Raw genomic sequence first — 14,215 nt, 5'->3', positions numbered from 1 at the left:
GGGTTGGCATTTAGGGTTGCCACCTATTCGAAATTTAAAAAATTGCATGAGATATGCCGATATGGGTATCAAACGAAAGGTACTTCACTCTGCATTACAATAGGGACATTTTTGAGTAGGGTTTCCATTTAGGGTTGCCACCTTTTGGAAATTAAAAAAATGCATGAGATATGCCGATATGTGTATCAAACGAAAGGTATTTCACTCCATATCACAATAGGGAAAATTTTGAGGAGGGTTGCCATTTAGGGTTGCCAACTTTTCGAAATAAAAAAAATTGGATGATATATGCCGATATGGTTATCAAACGAAAAGTATTTCACTCCGCATTACAATAGGGACATTTTTGAGTAGGGTTGCCATTAAGGCTTGCCACCTATTCGAAATTAAAAAAAATTGCATGAGATATGCCAATATGTGTATCAAATGAAAGGTATTTCACTCCGCAGTACAATAGCGAGATTTTTGAGTAGGGTTGCCATTTAGGTGTTGCCACCTATTCGAAATAAAAAAAAATTGAATGAGATATGCCGATATGGGTATCATACGAAAGGTATTTCTCTCCGCATTACAATAGGGACATTTTTGAGTAGGGTTGCCATTTTGGGTTGCCACCTATTCTAAATTAAAAAAAAATTGCGTGAGATATGCCGTCATGTGTATCGAACGAAAGGTGTTTCACTCCGCATTACTATAGGGACATTTTTGAGTAGGGTTGCCATTTAGGGTTGCCACCTATTCGAAATTAAAAAAAATTCATGAGATATGCCGATATGGGTATCAAACGAAAGGTATATCCCTCCGCATTACAATAGGAAAATTTTTGAGTAGGGCTGCCATTTAAGGTTGTCACCTATTCAGATTACATGGGGGCACATTTATTTATTTATTTATTTGTTAGTCTACAAATTTTACAATCAATCAGACTAAATATGAATGAATGAATGAATATAAATGCGGATTACAGTGTAAAATTAACAAGCATACATAGTGAGCAAAATTATATTATAAAATATGTATATACATATATTATTGAATCAGTTGTCGGGATGGACTGTGATGCCGAGCAACGGAATTGATTATCAGTGCTGTCGGAATGGACGTGATTTCGAGCAGCTGATGTATATTTAACACACAATAGTAGGGCTGCGATGTGTGGGAGGTTGGAAAGGACGTGATCCCAAGCCACCCGCCCAAAGTAACTATTGATTATTAGTGCTGTCGGAATGGACGTGATTTCCAGCAGCTGATGTATATTTAACACACAATGAGTAGGGCTGTGATGTGTGGGAGGTTGGAAAGGACGTGATTCCAAGCCACCCACCCAAAGTAACTGGAGCAGGTAACAGATTTAGTTTAACATGTGATTTTGAAACATTTATGAGTTCAAGGCAGTGAGTATATATTTTTTATACTGTAAAGTGTGTCGCAAGTATCAATACTATTGCAGTGATTATTGAAATCTTGACACAGACAACGGAGAGGTTCATGCATTTGAAAATTCGATCTACATGTATTTAAATATAGCGGTTGGAAATACCGAGAGGGCCTAAAAGGGACATTAAACATCACCTCGCCAAGCAGAAATGGACTGTTTATCATCCCCCTTAATAGTTTTACCATAAATAAAACGCCAAGCATCTCCCTACTGCTCTGTAGTGAAGGCAGCTGTAAAAGTTTTAACCGGCTGCAATAGGGAGGTAGGTTCCTTGATGGATCCCAGGGCAAATGATTTAAAGCAAAGAGCAAAAATTGCTTCTGGACCGATTCCAATTTTTCGCTATGAACCTGATAACGCGGGTTCCAGATAATGGAAGCATATTCCAATATAGGTCTTACTAACGATAAAAAAAGAGTTTTAGTGACATAGGGGCCATTGAATTCTTTGACCACCTTTTTATGAAAGCCAAAGTGCCTCTAGCCCTATTCACACACGATTCGATATGTAATTTGAAGTCCAGTTTAGGGTCCATTATAACGCCAAGGTCAGTAAAGTTTGTGACTTGCTTAATGATATAATCGCCTATCATGTACTGATAAGTTTTAAAAGATTTCCTGGTAAAACACATAAACTTGCACTTTGGTAAATTTAGTGACATGACGTTCACGTCACACCACTCAACCAGATTATTCAGATCCAATTGAAGAAGTGCCCTATCTTCAGGTGAGCGAATGGGCATAACCAGTTTGACATCGTCAGCGTACATCAGCGGTATGCAGCGCTTTAAAACATTTGGGAGGTCATTAATGAAGAGCAGAAACAGCACTGGACCAAGGTGACTGCCCTGTGGAACTCCAGAAGATACATTGATGAATTCAGACAAACAATTGTTAAACACAACGGTTTGCTTTCTACCTACCAAGTACGAAGAGACCCAAGAGAGAAGCCGTGATGGAAAACCCAATCGATCGAGTTTTAGTAGGAGTAAGGAATGGGAAACTTTATCAAAGGCCTTACTGAAATCAGTGTAAATGACATCAACTTCGCAGTTCGTCCTTAAGTTATTGAATACGAGGGTTGTGAACTCCAGCAAGTTAGACACAATGGACTTACCCCTGCAAAAGCCATGTTGTGACAGGTCCACTGCCGAAGATACTGCAAAAGCCAGTTGATTTGTGACAACTGATTCAAATAGTTTTGGAATAGCACAAAGTTTGGCTATTCATCTATAGTTTGTGACACAAGACCTACTCCCACTTTTATAAAGTGGTATTATAAACGAGTCCTTCCACTTCTTAGGGAATATCCCTTGCCTCAAAGAGGCATTAAATAAGCAGGTAAGGGGTTGACAAAGAAATTGTGCGCAAATTCTGAGCACAACAGATGGTATTTCATCAGGTCCACTGGAGTAGGAAATTTTCAGACTTTCCAGATGCCTTAGTACCTCATCTGTATGAATATATAGGATACCTACTGAGTTAAGCGAAGGTAACATGTATTGATAATCCACCGAAGGGGAGTCAGGGATAGTCGAGTAATTAGATTTAAAAAAGTCAGCAAACATATTTGCAATCTCGGAGTCAATACTGGAAATCCGATCGTTATACTTCATTACAGAAGGAAACCCTTTAATTTTTCTTTTGGAGTTGACGAAGGAATAAAATGTTTTTGGATTGGAAGAGATCCGATGCTTAATCTTCATCAGATAATTCTTATAGCATCTTATCTGTAGCCTGTTCTACTTAAGGCGCAAGATGGAGTAGGCAGCATAGTCACTATTAGAGCCAGATAATTTGAAACGCTTGAAGAATCGTGTTTTTTTGTTTTTTAGATAATTAAGTTCTCTAGAGCTCCAAGCAGTAGCTGGAGATGCTGAGGAGGTTTTGGAAAAAGGCACACATTTGAGGAATATCGCATGTAAAACGTTGGTGAAATGGACGGAGCTCGCTTCAATATCTCCGTCGTACTCAGGCCACTTTATTTTAGAGACTTCGTCGATTAGTAAAGACCAATTGGCCTTTCTAAACAGAAACCGGCGGGAAGACGCATTCGGATCGGTAGTATACCGCACGGGTAAGCTAAGACAATCCAGGTAAATTGAAAGTGCTGAATGATAAACATCCTCAGGCAATACCACTGGATCACATCGAGTAACAGAACAATTCGATGTGTCGTCTGAAAAAATCAAATCAAGATATTTGCCAAATTTATTATGAATTCTGCTAAGTTGATAAAGACCAATGTCTGCATGGTCATTTAAAAACTCGTAGAATACAACATTACAAGCAGTGGGAACTAGCATTCCGTCAATAAAATTCCACGACACACAGGGCAGATTAAAATCGCCAGCCACTAAGACAGAATCAACAGAACTTGACATAGCAAATATAAATTTCAATAGGGAAGAATGTTTTAAGTATACAGAAATATCTGACTGGGGCGGAATATAAGACGCAACAAAATATTTATAAGTAGATAAAAGTTTAACTCGCACGCAGAGGATTTCAACATCAGAAGAATCATCGAAGTACACTTCCTCAGCAGAGAACCTGGTGTGTACGGCGATTAACACGCCTCCGCCAACTCTGTTTCGTCGGTCTTTCCTAAAGATCTCATAAGAATCTGCTAATATCTCAGAGTTAAACACAGTTGGTTTCAACCATGTCTCAGTAAAAACCAAAACGTCATAACAGAGTTCATGACTACGGAGAAAAAGATCAACTAGTTTAGTATTTAGACCCCTAACATTCTGATAATAGACGTTGAGGCCATTATGAAGGTGTCAGACAAATCTATGACTCCGCGGGAATTTCTACATCTTTTCGAAAAAAAAATGAAAGGGCTTAATGTATACATTACTGGGCCACAGAGAAGCATTGAAAAGTTTGCTATATTCACTTTCAATCACTCTAACTTTAAAAGCGACTCTCACTAAAGTGTTAATGTCGACATCTCTCTTTACTAACTTAAAACAAGCGACATTAGAAGCAGCAATGCCAAAGTGATCAGAGATGTATTTAGCAATACTCTCCTCAGTGACCGATGGCTTAAATGAGGACAAATTAATCCATTTATACCGCACAAATACATCTAACTCAGCATTGTCATTGCTACCACTAACAACACGCGATTTTTGCGTAATTTCTTTTAATGCACTCTTTCGTGGTCTGTCAGAAACATCAACAGATGGCACATTTGCATTAACTGCGCTAGCTGCAGCATCTGCATACGATACAGTGCCAGCAGAGCGCGACACTGCGCTAGTATTTGTCACATTGTTGACAACCATTTGAGCATCAGACTTATTGGAATTATCAGAAGGCACATTTGAATTATTTTTATGATTGTTAGCTTTAGTTGATTTAGATGTGGATGCAGTAGATTTAGTTTTAGATGTAGAATTGGAACTAATTGATGTTGATGTATTTCCAGATGTAGATGTAGTTTTAGACGAATGAGAGACTTTAGAAGATGAGGCGTTTTTAGATGTAGTTGTAGATGTAGATGCAGGCGAAGTAGAAGTTGTCTTTGTAGTAGAACTAGTAGAGAGAATATTCGATGTTTGCGGCTGAGTAATAATAGCAGCAGGTATAGATGTAAGAGTAGTAGTAGGTGCAGGTGATGAAGCATTAGCTCTCAGATTATCGATAGGGGAATTAGAGAACTCCTTGCCAAGCGGGGTAGCGGGAAAATCCATTAGGTTGCTTTTTATTAAGTTGTTGTTATTGGATGCCATGGGGAGAGCAGAAATAAATAGCGCACTATTTCTGACATTCGGACAACCATATGACTCAGCAACATTTAAGTTGTTGTTGGATGACTTCAAACAGTCCATTATATGATTTTTTAAATCATCGAATTTTTTAGACACAGCATTAGAAATTATGTCAAAACCTTGTTTTTGAGCCACAAGAATAGCGTTCAAAATATTAGATAGTTTGTCCGGCATGTTCACACACTTTTCACACAAGTAAAGCAAATGAGGGTTAGCCTTGATTAGCTTTACTTCATAGTCCGATATACCCTCACTACAGGCTCTGTAGAAAATCCTCTTGCAGAACCCATTACACGGCACTAGACTATTGTCACCAGTTCTGGAAAATTGTTCATTACACTTTCCACACAATTCATCCATTTTGGCAATTTAAAGTAAAAGAAAATATAAGAATACGTGAAGATATGAGAGCGATTAAAAACACGTCCGTACGCGGCGAGAGAACAAACAAAACAGGCGTATTTATTGTAATTCTTTAGTACATACATACATTTGAAATTAAAGGAAAGTTATTCAATTCCAAATTTGAAATAAAAAAAAATTCATGAGATATGCCGATATGGGTATCAAACGAAAGGTGTTTCACTCCGCATTACTATAGGGACATTTTTGAGTACGGTTGCCATTTTGGGTTGCCACCTATTCGAAATTAACAAAAAATTCATGAGATATGCCGATATGGGTATCAAACGAAAGGTATTTCACTCCGCATTACAGTAGGGACATTTTTAAGCAGGGTTGCCATATAGGGTTGCCACCTATTGAAAATTTAAAAAAATTGCATGAGATATGCCAACATGGGTATCAAACGAAAGGTATTTCACTCCGCATTACAATAGGGACATTTTTGAGTAGGGTTGCTATTTAGGGTTGCCACCTATTCGAAATTAAAAAAAATTGCATGAGATATGCCGATATGGGTATCATACGAAAGGGGTTTCACTCCGCATTACAATAGGGACATTTTTGAGTAGGGTTGCTATTTAGGGTTGCCACCTATTCGAAATTTAAAAAAAATTGCATGAGATATGCCAATATGGGTATCAAACGAAAGGTATTTCACTCCGCATTTCAATAGGGATATCTTTGAGTAGGTTTGCCACTTAGGGTTGCCACCTATTCGAAATTAAAAAATGCATAAAATATGCCAATATGGGTATTAATCGAAAGGTATTTCACTCCGCGCTAGAATAGAGCATTTTTGAGTAGGGTTGCCATTTAGGGTTCCCACCTATTCGAAATAAAAAAATTGCATGAGATATGCTGAGACGGGTATCAAACGAAAGGTATTTCACTCCGCATTAAAATAGGGACATTTTTGAGTAGGGTTGCCACCTATTCTAAATTAAAAAAAAGGATGAGATATGCCGTCATGGGTATCAAACGAAAGGCGTTTCACTCCGCATTACAATAGGGACATTTTTGAGCACGGTTGCCATTTAGGGTTGCCACCTATTCGACATTAAAAAAAAATTCATAAGATATGCCGATATGGGTATCAAACGAAAGGTATTTCACTCCGCATTACAATAGGGACATCTTTGAGTAGGGTTGCTAGTTAGGGTTGCCACCTATTCGAAATTAAAAAAGTGCATAAAATATGCCAATATGGGTACTAAGCGAAAGGTATTTCACTCCGCGTTAGAATAGGGCATTTTTGAGTAGGGTTGCCACCTATTCGAAATAAAAAAATTCCATGAGATATGCCGAGATGGGTATCAAACGAAAGGTATTTCACTCCGCATTACAATAGGGACGTTTTTGAGTAGGGTTGCCATTTAGGGTTGCCACCTATTCTAAATTAAAAGAGAATTGCATGAGATATGCCGTCATTTGTATTGTACGAAAGGCGTTTCACTCCGGATTACAATAGGGACATTTTTGAGTACGGTTGCCATTTGGGGTTGCCACCTATTCCACATTAAACAAAAATTCATAAGATATGCCGAGATGGGTATCAAACGAAAGGTATTTCACTCCGCATTAAAATAGGGATATTTTTGAGTAGGGTTGCCATTTAGGGTTGCCACCTATTCTAAATTTAAAAAAATTGCATGAGATATGCCAATATGGGTATCAAACGAAAGGTATTTCACTCCGAATTACAATAGGGGCATCTTTGAGTAGGGTTGCCATTTAGGGTTGCCACCTATTCGAAATTTAAAAAAATTGCATGAGATATGCCAATATGGGTATCAAACGAAAGGTATTTCACTCCGAATTACAATAGGGGCATCTTTGAGTAGGGTTGCCATTTAGGGTTGCCACCTATTCGAAATAAAAAAAATTGCATGAGATATGCCGAGATGGGTATCAAACGAAAGGTTTTTCACTCCGCATTACAATAGGGACGTTTTTGAGTAGGGTTGCCATTTGGGGTTGCCACCTATTCCACATTAAACAAAAATTCATAAGATATGCCGATATTGGCATCAAACGAAAGGTATTTCACTCCGCATTACAATAGGGACATTTTTGAGTAGGGTTGCTATTTGGGGTTGCCACCTATTCGAAATTTAAAAAAATTGCATGAGATATGCCAATATGGGTATCAAACGAAAGGTATTTCACTCCGAATTACAATAGGGGCATCTTTGAGTAGGGTTGCCATTTAGGGTTGCCACCTATTCGAAATAAAAAAAATTGCATGAGATATGCCGAGATGGGTATCAAACGAAAGGTTTTTCACTCCGCATTACAATAGGGACATTTTTGAGAAGGGTTGCCATTTAGGGTTGCCACATATTCTAAATTAAAAAAGAATTGCATGTGATATGCCGTCATTGGTATTGTACGAAAGGCGTTTCACTCCGCATTACAATAGGGACATTTTTGAGTACGGTTGCCATTTGGGGTTGCCACCTATTCGACATTAAAAAAAATTCATAAGATATGCCGATATTGGCATCAAACGAAAGGTATTTCACTCCGCATTACAATAGGGACATTTTTGAGTAGGGTTGCTATTTAGGGTTGCCACCTATTCGAAATTAAAAAAATTGCATGAGATATGCCGAGATGGGTATCAAACGAAAGGTTTTTCACTCCGCATTACAATAGGGACGTTTTTGAGAAGGGTTGCCATTTAGGGTTGCCACATATTCTAAATTAAAAAAGAATTGCATGTGATATGCCGTCATTGGTATTGTACGAAAGGCATTTCACTCCGCATTACAATAGGGACATTTTTGAGTACGGTTGCCATTTGGGGTTGCCACCTATTCGACATTAAAAAAAAATCATAAGATATGCCGATATTGGCATCAAACGAAAGGTATTTCACTCCGCATTACAATAGGGACATTTTTGAGTAGGGTTGCTATTTAGTGTTGCCACCTATTCGAAATTTAAAAAAAATTGCATGAGATATGCCAATATGGGTATTAAACGAAGAGTATTTCACTTCGCATTAGAATAGGGCATTTTTGAGTAGGGTTGCAATTTAGGGTTGCCACCTATGCGAAATAAAAAAAATTGCATGATATATACCGATATGGGTATCAAACGAAAGGTATTTCACTCCGCATTGCAATAAGGACATTTTTTAGTAGGGTTGACATTTAGGGTTGCCACCTATTCGAAATTTAAAAAATTGCATGAGATATGAGATAGGGTTGCCACCTATTCGAAATTAAAAAAAATTGCATGAGATATGCCGATATGGGTATCATACGAAAGGTGTTTCACTCCGCATTACAATAGGGACATTTTTGAGTAGGGTTGATATTTAGGGTTGCCACCTATTCGAAATATAAAAAAAATTGCATGAGATTTGCCAATATGGGTATCAAATGAAAGGTATTTCACTCCGCATTACAATAGGGACATCTTTGAGTAGCGTTGCTACTTAGGGTTGACACCTATACGAAATTAAAAAAAATTGCATGAGATATGCCAATATGGGTATTAAACGAAGAGTATTTCGCTCCGCATTAGAATAGGGCATTTTTGAGTTGGGTTGCAATTTAGGGTTGCCACCTATTCGAAATAAAAAAATTGCATGATATATACCGATATGGGTATCAAACGAAAGGTATTTCACTCCGCATTACAATAGGGACATTTTTGAGTACGGTTGCCATTTGGGGTTGCCACCTATCCGACATTAAAAAAAATTCATAAGATATGCCGATATGGGTATCAAACGTAAGGTATTTCACTCCGCATTACAATATCGACATTTTTGAGTGGGGTTTCCATTTAAGGTTGACACCTATTCGAAATTAAAAAAAATTGCATGAGATATGCCAATATGGGTATTAAACGAAGAGTATTTCACTCCGCATTAGAATAGGGCATTTTTGAGTAGGGTTGCAATTTAGGGTTGCCACCTATGCGAAATAAAAAAAATTGCATGATATATACCGATATGGGTATCAAACGAAAGGTATTTCACTCCGCATTACAGTAGGGACATTTTTGAGTATGGTTGCCATTTAGGGTTGCCACCTATTCGAAATTCAAAAAATTGCATGAGATATGCGATTATGGGTATTAAACGAAAGGTATTTCACTCCGCATTACAGTAGGGACATTTTTTTAGTAGGGTTGTTATTTAGGGTTGCCACCTATTTGAAATTAAAAAAAATTTCATGAGATATGCCGATATGGGTATCATACGAAAGGTGTTTCACTCCGCATTACAATAGGGACATTTTTGAGTAGGGTTGCTATTTAGGGTTGCCACCTATTCGAAATTTAAAAAAAATTGCAAGAGATTTGCCAATATGTGTATAAAACGAAAGGTATTTCACTCCGCATTACAATAGGGACATCTTTGAGTAAGGTTGCTACTTAGGGTTGACACCTATTCGAAATTAAAAAAAATGCATAAGATATGCCAATATGGGTATTAAACGAAGGTATTTCACTCCGCGTTAGAATAGGGCATTTTGGAGTAGGGTTGCCATTTAGGGTTGCCACCTATTCGAAATAAAAAAATTGCATGAGATATACCAAGACGGGTATCTAACTCCGCATTACAATAGGGACATTTTTAAGTAGGGTTGCCATTTAGGGTTGCTACCTATTCTAAATTAAAAAAAAATTGCATGAGATATTCCGTCATGGGTATCATACGAAAGGCGTTTCACTCCGCATTACAATAGGGACATTTTTGAGTAAGGTTGCCATTTGGGGTTGCCACCTATTCGACATTAAAAAAAAATTCATAAGATATGCCGATATGGGTATCAAACGAAAGGTATTTCACTCCGCATTACAATAGCGACATTTTCGAGTAAGGTTTCCATTCAGGGTTGACACCTATCGAAATTAAAAAAAAATTGCATGAGATATGCCAATATGGGTATTAGGCGAATAGTATTTCACTCCGCATTAGAATAGGGCATTTTTGAGTAGGGTTGCCACCTATTCGAAATTAAAAAAATTGCTTGAGACATGCCGATATGGGTATTAAACGAAAGGTATTTCACTCCGCATTGCAATAAGGACATTTTTGAGTAGGGTTGACATTTAGGGTTGCCACCTATTCGAAATTTAAAAAGTTGCTTGAGATATGCCGATAGGGGTATCAAACGAAAGGTATTTCACTCCGCATTACAGTAGGGACATTTTATGAGTAGGGTTGCTATTTAGGGTTGCCACCTATTCGAAATTAAAAAAAATTGCATGAGATATGCCGATATGGGTATCATACGAAAGGTGTTTCACTCCGCATTACAATAGGGACATTTTTGAGTAGGGTTGCTATTTAGGGTTCCCACCTATTCGAAATTTAAAAAAATTTGCATGAGATTTGCCAATATGGGTATCAAACGAAAGGTATTTCACTCCGCATTACAATAGGGACATCTTTGAGTAGGGTTGCTACTTAGGGTTGACAACTATTCGAAATTCAAAAAATTGCATGAGATATGCGATTATGGGTATCAAACGAAAGGTATTTCACTCCGCATTACAGTAGGGACATTTTTTGAGTAGGGTTGCTATTTAGGGTTGCCACCTATTCGAAATTAAAAAAAATTGCATGAGATATGCCGATATGGGTATCATACGAAAGGTGTTTCACTCCGCATTACAATAGGGACATTTTTGAGTAGGGTTGCTATTTAGGGTTCCCACCTATTCGAAATTTAAAAAAATTTGCATGAGATTTGCCAATATGGGTATCAAACGAAAGGTATTTCACTCCGCATTACAATAGGGACATCTTTGAGTAGGGTTGCTACTTAGGGTTGACAACTATTCGAAATTCAAAAAATTGCATGAGATATGCGATTATGGGTATCATACGAAAGGTATTTCACTCCGCATTACAGTAGGGACATTTTATGAGTAGGGTTGCTATTTAGGGTTGCCACCTATTCGAAATTTAAAAAAATTGCATGAGATATGCCAATATGGGTATCAAACGAAAGGTATTTCACTCCGAATTACAATAGGGGCATCTTTGAGTAGGGTTGCCATTTAGGGTTGCCACCTATTCGAAATAAAAAAAATTGCATGAGATATGCCGAGATGGGTATCAAACGAAAGGTTTTTCACTCCGAATTACAATAGGGACGTTTTTGAGAAGGGTTGCCATTTAGGGTTGCCACATATTCTAAATTAAAAAAGAATTGCATGTGATATGCCGTCATTGGTATTGTACGAAAGGCGTTTCACTCCGCATTACAATAGGGACATTTTTGAGTACGGTTGCCATTTGGGGTTGCCACCTATTCGACATTAAAAAAAATTCATAAGATATGCCGATATTGGCATCAAACGAAAGGTATTTCACTCCGCATTACAATAGGGACATTTTTGAGTAGGGTTGCTATTTAGGGTTGCCACCTATTCGAAATTAAAAAAATTGCATGAGATATGCCGAGATGGGTATCAAACGAAAGGTTTTTCACTCCGCATTACAATAGGGACGTTTTTGAGAAGGGTTGCCATTTAGGGTTGCCACATATTCTAAATTAAAAAAGAATTGCATGTGATATGCCGTCATTGGTATTGTACGAAAGGCATTTCACTCCGCATTACAATAGGGACATTTTTGAGTACGGTTGCCATTTGGGGTTGCCACCTATTCGACATTAAAAAAAATTCATAAGATATGCCGATATTGGCATCAAACGAAAGGTATTTCACTCCGCATTACAATAGGGACATTTTTGAGTAGGGTTGCTATTTAGTGTTGCCACCTATTCGAAATTTAAAAAAATTGCATGAGATATGCCAATATGGGTATTAAACGAAGAGTATTTCACTTCGCATTAGAATAGGGCATTTTTGAGTAGGGTTGCAATTTAGGGTTGCCACCTATGCGAAATAAAAAAAATTGCATGATATATACCGATATGGGTATCAAACGAAAGGTATTTCACTCCGCATTGCAATAAGGACATTTTTTAGTAGGGTTGACATTTAGGGTTGCCACCTATTCGAAATTTAAAAAATTGCATGAGATATGAGATAGGGTTGCCACCTATTCGAAATTAAAAAAAATTGCATGAGATATGCCGATATGGGTATCATACGAAAGGTGTTTCACTCCGCATTACAATAGGGACATTTTTGAGTAGGGTTGCTATTTAGGGTTGCCACCTATTCGAAATATAAAAAAAATTGCATGAGATTTGCCAATATGGGTATCAAATGAAAGGTATTTCACTCCGCATTACAATAGGGACATCTTTGAGTAGGGTTGCTACTTAGGGTTGACACCTATACGAAATTAAAAAAAATTGCATGAGATATGCCAATATGGGTATTAAACGAAGAGTATTTCGCTCCGCATTAGAATAGGGCATTTTTGGGTTGGGTTGCAATTTAGGGTTGCCACCTATTCGAAATAAAAAAATTGCATGATATATACCGATATGGGTATCAAACGAAAGGTATTTCACTCCGCATTACAATAGGGACATTTTTGAGTACGGTTGCCATTTGGGGTTGCCACCTATCCGACATTAAAAAAAATTCATAAGATATGCCGATATGGGTATCAAACGTAAGGTATTTCACTCCGCATTACAATATCGACATTTTTGAGTGGGGTTTCCATTTAGGGTTGACACCTATTCGAAATTAAAAAAAATTGCATGAGATATGCCAATATGGGTATTAAACGAAGAGTATTTCACTCCGCATTAGAATAGGGCATTTTTGAGTAGGGTTGCAATTTAGGGTTGCCACCTATGCGAAATAAAAAAAATTGCATGATATATACCGATATGGGTATCAAACGAAAGGTATTTCACTCCGCATTACAGTAGGGACATTTTTGAGTATGGTTGCCATTTAGGGTTGCCACCTATTCGAAATTCAAAAAATTGCATGAGATATGCGATTATGGGTATTAAACGAAAGGTATTTCACTCCGCATTACAGTAGGGACATTTTTTTAGTAGGGTTGTTATTTAGGGTTGCCACCTATTTGAAATTAAAAAAAATTTCATGAGATATGCCGATATGGGTATCATACGAAAGGTGTTTCACTCCGCATTACAATAGGGACATTTTTGAGTAGGGTTGCTATTTAGGGTTGCCACCTATTCGAAATTTAAAAAAAATTGCAAGAGATTTGCCAATATGGGTATAAAACGAAAGGTATTTCACTCCGCATTACAATAGGGACATCTTTGAGTAAGGTTGCTACTTAGGGTTGACACCTATTCGAAATTAAAAAAAATGCATAAGATATGCCAATATGGGTATTAAACGAAGGTATTTCACTCCGCGTTAGAATAGGGCATTTTGGAGTAGGGTTGCCATTTAGGGTTGCCACCTATTCGAAATAAAAAAATTGCATGAGATATACCAAGACGGGTATCTAACTCCGCATTACAATAGGGACATTTTTAAGTAGGGTTGCCATTTAGGGTTGCTACCTATTCTAAATTAAAAAAAAATTGCATGAGATATTCCGTCATGGGTATCATACGAAAGGCGTTTCACTCCGCATTACAATAGGGACATTTTTGAGTACGGTTGCCATTTGGGGTTGCCACCTATTCGACATTAAAAAAAAATTCATAAGATATGCC

This window comes from Eurosta solidaginis, chromosome 2 (assembly GCF_040869045.1).
Source record: "Eurosta solidaginis isolate ZX-2024a chromosome 2, ASM4086904v1, whole genome shotgun sequence".
Classification (NCBI taxonomy): Eukaryota; Metazoa; Arthropoda; class Insecta; order Diptera; family Tephritidae; genus Eurosta; species Eurosta solidaginis.
Note: the sequence above shows the minus strand (reverse complement) of the source record.